Raw genomic sequence first — 7,402 nt, 5'->3', positions numbered from 1 at the left:
GGCCACCGTGCCGGAAACTGATGGCTCGCCTGAGAAGAAAGGTTGGGGGCGGCGCTGACGAACTGTGAGGGATAGAGAGGACGGTACGTGAGAGAGAGGGAAAGGCAATGGTTTGTTTTCCTACACAGCAAGCCTTTTTTATACATTGATCCATGCTGCTAAACCATAACCGAACCCATATCCATGATCCATGACCCGGTTCTGCATTGGGCTTGGGCCTGATTGCATGATTAAATTCGTTTTACCCTGTTCTCTGGCTATAGGGACACTGTGTTTTGCTATCTGAACCGCTATGTTGTCTAACTTTCATGCAAAAAATCCAAAATAATTCGTATATGCTTCTTGTTAATTTTGTGGTGACTTTGTAACGTTTTTGTACATAAATTTGATAAAAATGTGATGAGTTGATTTTCTTGCTCATTTGCGATGCTTAGTGTTAAAAGATATGGAAAATCGCATGATCTCGACCCCAATTCTTGATATATGTTATTGATTGGTGATATGTGAACTTATGCTGAGTTTACATCTGTATTTGATGTGTTTTTACTGAATATCGAGGTGTTGTGGTTTGTCGTTTGTTTTACAAGTCATGAAAAATGTTTGTTTATAAAGATGAAGTGTTAAGGGTGCCTAGGACATATCATGATCTTTAAGTTTGAGTACGAACTTATAATTCTCGCATTGTGGCTGCAATGAAACCTATTTGAAAATTGCTATAATGTGAAAATTATAAGGCATGTGCATCTTGAGGTATTGTGGTTAATCTCTAGCATGTTTTGCCACTTTATCTTTATTATCTTTGCTTTTTGTTTGGTATTTTCTTGCCTATTCTTTTCTATATTACATCTTGTTCTACTAACCGTCCTTCTTCATGTTTCATAAGCATCTCATCTTGCATCTTCATCTCCTTTCTTGCCTTTAAATTTCATGCAAAAAAAACTTAGAATGTAAAAACTTAGGAACTTTTGTACTTTACTTTTATGCAATTTTAATTTCTTGCAAGACCATAGAATGTATCTAGGCCAATGATGTAAAGGACAATGGACTCTAATAATGTACACCGACACAAGCACCGACACGTGCACACACACCACTTTAGATATATAGCTAGAATATGCATGTTTAGATGTATGTTTAGGATTGTATGTTTAGATGAATGTTTAGGCTTTATACTTAGAAAATCATTTTCCAAAAAATATGAACAACTTCACTCAAACATTTTTTCTTAATAAACCTTGGGATCAAAATCCCATTAAATTTTCCTTTTCTTTTCTTAAACAAAAATCTTAATGAATCTTAATAATACTTAGACCACATTTTGCAAGTAACTAATTCAACCTCACAATTTCATAATCCCATGCCCTTGAGACCTCTCTCTCTTATTTTTCAAACTCCAATTTTCAAACTTAAAATCAACCAACAAAAACAAAAACATTTTTGGAAGCGAACTACGACGGATTTGATCCCTTAAACGGGTACGTAGGCAAGGAATCAAAATTCCTTCAATTCAAATAAAATAAAAATTCAAACGCTTTCTTCTCCCTCCAATTCTTGACTTAGTAAACCTTAGGTGTAAATATCATCTTCAAAATAGCATTTAAAAATAAAGCGCGCGCATAGAAATTAAAGACGGTTCCTATAGGTTACTATAGTCGTTATGGGTGCCTAACACCTTCCCGTAGCGAAAACAACTCCCGGACCTCGATTCTCAAGGGTTTTGCTTACTTTTTCCCTTCCCAAGAAAAAATAAGATATCACCGGTTAGAAAGGTTCAAACATAATCAATGTTTGACACCCGAAAACCAAGATAAAACATGGTAAGATCATAATACTCATTTATGTCTACTAAAAATGATATGTATGTACTTTTTATTTAAGTCACAAAGATTATATATAACTATTTTTTAAGTAACTAATCAATAGAGTCATTCTTGAAACAGTGAAAATTAAAAATGAAAATTTTATTACGATACTGAAAATAAAATTCCTACCTATATTAAAATAAATAAAAATTCTTTAAAATTTCATATTTTCTTACTCATAACATTTATCTTACTAGAATTAGTCATAGCATTGTGATGCTTGTTTCTGCCTTAATGATAATAAAAATATATATGATACTTATTTTTTTAGAAGGAATCTGCTAAATCTAACTTAATATAAATCTTAGGCCGTCTGATGGAACAATTTGTAACCCTAATTGAAGCCCTAACCCCCATTATGCATTTTCACTTTGTATAAACCCTGTTTTGGCGCCATGTATTGTTACCCTAATCTCTCAACCACCTCACTTAATTACCGTGTTTATAGCACCCACAAACATAACAACCTTTATGCCTTGATCCATGTGCCTGCTAATGAACACAGCGCATCTACTGCATTAATTAGTTTTGTGGTGCTCAAGGTGTTAAGAGGGGTTAATAGGAATGTTGTCATACCTATAATCATTAATTACAAATTTATGTGCCCAAGATGATAAGCTCATTTGATAGGATAACAAGCACAACTAAATTCATTAATGCGCAGACTTTCTAAACTAGGTTGTGTGCACAATGTGAGTTTGTCCTAAGCTGGCCTCGACATGAGAATTTATTACACATCATTGAAACCTACAATTTCCAATCATCATTTATTTCATTATACTTTTGTGTCTATGCATCTAAACTTTCATGCGCGTGATGCTTTCCTCTAAGTCACTACTATAAATTCATCTTACCCTTTGTTTTGTTTGGCCATTGTCTCAAAAAAGTTTAAGTCCATACCAGATTTCAATCTTGCCTTTTCCATTATATATAGTTACAATAAATATAATAAGCATTCCAACGATTGTGATTATAAATTGCATTAAATTTGTGGATAACTAATTCTGAAGACAATAGTTAAATATGTAGAAGCATGCTTTCTATGCGTAAGTGTTTGTTGTATGTTGTATGGATGAAACTATCTCATGTTTACACAATTTTTTCCCTATAAAAAAAGGTTACACAATTTCTTTTGGTGTTTGATTTTGCTCTTCATAACAAGGATATGTTTTCTATAAATGTTGTTTTTCTTTTTTATTATTGATTTGAGACCTCTCACTTTTCTCTATGTTATTGAGTAACACAATTGATTATTTATTTGTATGTCTCCTGATGTGATTCCTAGTACATAGAATTTCGGTTCCTTATTGCAAGATGAATTCCAATTTTGTTTATTTACTATTTTTATTATTTATATAAATGAATTATTCTCTAAGTTATATTTCTATTTATTTTTACTTTTGTTATCAAAGCAAGCAAATAAACAGTTTAATTAAAATGCCATTGAATTGCACCCCACACTTCTCATCCCACTTTTGTCACTTCCCATAAACTGACATTTTCTCTCTATTCAGTTACGCATATCGTTTTTAGTTCTTAAATATTAGTTCAAACAATTATTTCGAAGAATTGAACTTTGCTTGCACGGGTTGAAAGACTTATATTGAAATACATAATTTGAAGTGACTAGAAGATTCGTCATGTTTTTAGATTCTTTTCCTTCTCTCCAAATTCTGTGAATTGATCAATTTTTTTCCTCTTTTTCTTTAATTGCTTATTTCTATGCATGTAGGATTGTTCACGATAATAGTGAACATAGTTAAATGTGATACTGAATTTCAAATGCGTATGAATTGCAGTCAATCACAACAAAAAAACCTATGCGATTTATGACATTATTACTATTTTTTTTGTACTATTACTTTTGTTTCAAATGTAATTTGCTTGCTTTGTTGATATTCTAACGTATGTCAAGATATACTTCACTGTACAAAGTCAAATATTATAACAGACCTGCGCAACAGCGTAGGTCAAGAGTCTAGTTGTTTCTAATGATCGTTTCAAATGCTCAAACAGTGAAAGTATTAAATGTCGGTGCACAAAAAATCAAAATGGTGCCTTGCAAGTGGTATATTAAATATACAAATACCTTTGCTTTGTTAAATTTTCAATTATGCACAAATATCTTTTATTATTGGTAATAACTTAAGATTTGATTTACCTCTATTTAAATGTTGGGAGAAATGCACACACTTTCACCATTAGTTCCACCTAGTGAATTCTTCTTCATCCATTATTGTTGACAATGGTTCATGTTGACTGTCCCAATATTTTTAATCCTTCTCAGAAACTTCTCTCTGGGTGCTTCATTCATGAAATGTCTAATTGAAAATCTAAGGTAATTATCAAAACTTTAGACAAAAATGAGTCAAAATTAAGTTATCACTTCTTTTAAGTTATTTTTTTTAATGACAAATATCAGTTAGTGGAAAAAAGATGAACTCATAATTTTTTAACTAACTCCTCCCTTAAACTCCCAATTCACTTTATCACACCTTCTCATAAGTCTAACATAATTTAGTAAAATTATTATTTGGATCGGGAAAAAAATTCTATGTGTGTTAAAGAAAGAAATTAATATTTGTATGCATTAATTTTTTGTGATGATAATAACAATTTAGTTCTTGTTGTAACTTAATTAGATTGAACATGTGATAGTGAATGAAGTGAGTCAACGGGTCAGTCATGTGAAGATATAAAATTCGTGGGTACAATCCATTTGGAGCAAAAAGGTGGCTTTGTGAACTTCAAAGAACGTGTTAGAAGAATTATTGTTCTTAACTTGAATATATACACAAACATAGAAACGATAAAAGTTAGCTTATATCTATCCCAGTATTTTCAATACACACATATTTTGATTAACTTTATATATATCATTGATTATTCGAAGATTAGGTCAAAAGAAAGGAGGAAGAGTATGATGAATCTTTCTAAAGGAATGGTTCGAAGCTTTTGCAAAGATTTGAACAAGACAAACATGAAATATATTTTGGCGCATCGCACAAACGTAAATGAGATTCATTTCAATTCGGAGAATATTAACCCCAATGAGATTCAATTCACTCATCAGACAAAAAAAAAAGGTTTGATCAAAATAGCTTTGTTTTGTTTGATAAAGCCTTTATAGATTCATTTTAATGCTGTAATGAGAATACATAATATGTGTATATTAGTTTTACACTAACATCTGACATAAGCTCTCTATTTTTCACGTCATACCACTGATATTAAAATAGAGTTATAAATGTGGAGATATTTGATAAAAAAAAGTATAATTTTATTGGATGTTAGTGTAAAATTAGTTTACACTCATACTAAATATCATTGAAAACCTTTATTTTTAGATTGTATATTATTTTTATTTTATTTTCTTTTTACATATATCTTTACAGAAAACAATCAATAATTTTTTTCCACATTATTGTACATGTACAAATATTTTAAAAATAAAACAAAAATCAAAATGTAAGACACTTATGCGATCAAAATTTAAAACAATAAATAAAAATCGAAAAATATTGTGTTCAACCAAACATACTATGCAAATAAGAAAAAATCACCAATGCGATTAAAAGAAAAAACATGTTTTTTTTTTGTGCGATAGTCTTGTTCATAAAGTGAAGTGTGTGAAATTGCCTGCATCTCAATTGATAAAATTGAATCTTATAATCATGTTTCAGTTCTTGAGGTACTTTGTTGGCATCCTTGTTTATAAATAGGTTTTTGAGTTGTTTGTATATTCATGAACAAATCATGTTAATCATTTTGGGAAAAAAATAACAAATTTGTAATTCTCACAATTTCGTAATATGATTATTTTTCAAAGGAGTTTGTCCAATATATATGTTTTGGTGCAACAAATTAAAGTTGTGTCGTGGGGATTGTTTCTGGATATGGAGGGTAGGAATTTTAGGTTCAACATTTGATGACTGATTTGTTTGAGTTAATACCGCAAATAGTCCTGTAAAAAAACACATTCTACACCTGTAATTTTAAAATCTTCATATTTTACTCTCATTTTGTTAAAAAAGTATTTGAACGAAGTCTGAAATAGCCCTTGTAAAGGGTTAAAATGTCTGAAAATAGTCCTTGTAAAGGGTTAAAATATGAAGAGTCCAAAATTCCAAGAGTGAAATCTGTGTTTTTTACATGGCTATTTTTCTTATCTCACCCAAATTACTAGGGCTTTTTAAGGTATTAGTCCATAATTTTATTTTGCTTAGGGTTGTAATATGGTTGCAAAATGATTCAATCTCAGGTTGAATTGTTGTAAAATGGTCATTAATGTTGTTGTTCTTAATAATATTTTATCCTAACTCTCATAGGTTGACCTAGTGATGAAGACTTGAGATTTAGAGTGTGCTCATCTCTAGTTTATATGTTCGAATCTCTATGTGCCAACAATTTCTGTCTTGGGTCGATCCATACAAACCTTCCTATAACTTCAATTTGACCCTCCTCTAATGGACGGCGGGATCGGTCCCAATATTAATCGGTCCTAGGGACGGATACTGAGTTTCACCAAAAAAAAAAAAAAAACTACCCTTCCCTAATTTTTTCAAAAGTAAAAGAAAAATAACATAAGAAGAAAATCTAAGACAAAGACTTCTTATTAAATGTGCTTAGATATTGCAAATTTATTTTAACTAAAATTGTCAAATTCATCGTTAGAAATATGCAAGTATTCAATTATATGGGATATAATATTTCAGTTTTTTTTAAAAAAAATAAAAATAAATTCAGAGTCAGTTTCTCTTTCTCTCTCTTTCCCTTTTCTTAAACTGTAACCGTCACAACTTTTCTTTTTATTAACTATATCAAAGAGGAGTGACTTAGGGTTAATTTTGACACAAAATCACCTATTCAAATTCTTTTTCTTTCTCTTGAATTTGAATAAATGATTTTCACATATTTTCAGTTCTCTTTCGTTTTTTTTTTGCGATTTCATCGTCTAGCATGACTTTGTTTATTTTGATTTCTCGTCTTTGTGTGGTGTTTTTTTTTTATTTTCCGTCTCAGTGCGATGTTTATTTGATTTAGGTTGAAAATATTAGATTTAATCAAGTGCATATTCATTCAATGACTTTTGCATTGCATATCTGAAAACATGAGTATTTTGGTGGCTTGAATATAGTCATATTTGTAGGTATGTGTACTTTGTCATTTTATGTTATTAACATGGATGTTATGAGTTTGTTCGCATATTCATCCCTTTTTTTTTATAATAAATTTGAATTTGTATTGTATTGATGTATTCTATCATTTTAACCATTGATGTCTTTGTTCCATCATTTTCATATCTTTTATAAGAATTTGAATCCTTTTATTTGTATGACATCAAATAAACATGTTGAAATTCATTCCAATCTATATGTGGACCAGAATGACAATGATAATGAATAATGATGATGACAATGTGCAAATTCTTCAAGAAGTTTGTATTGATCATGTGAGAGCGTATGTTGTGTATGCTCCAATCGATACAATGAAAATGTATAGGATCATTTGACGGTCATTTTGATGTTGATGGCACGTCT

The sequence above is a fragment of the Medicago sativa genome, chromosome 2 (assembly GCF_051527215.1).
Source record: "Medicago sativa cultivar Bolivia chromosome 2, Bolivia_mono, whole genome shotgun sequence".
NCBI lineage: Eukaryota > Viridiplantae > Streptophyta > Magnoliopsida > Fabales > Fabaceae > Medicago > Medicago sativa.
Note: the sequence above shows the minus strand (reverse complement) of the source record.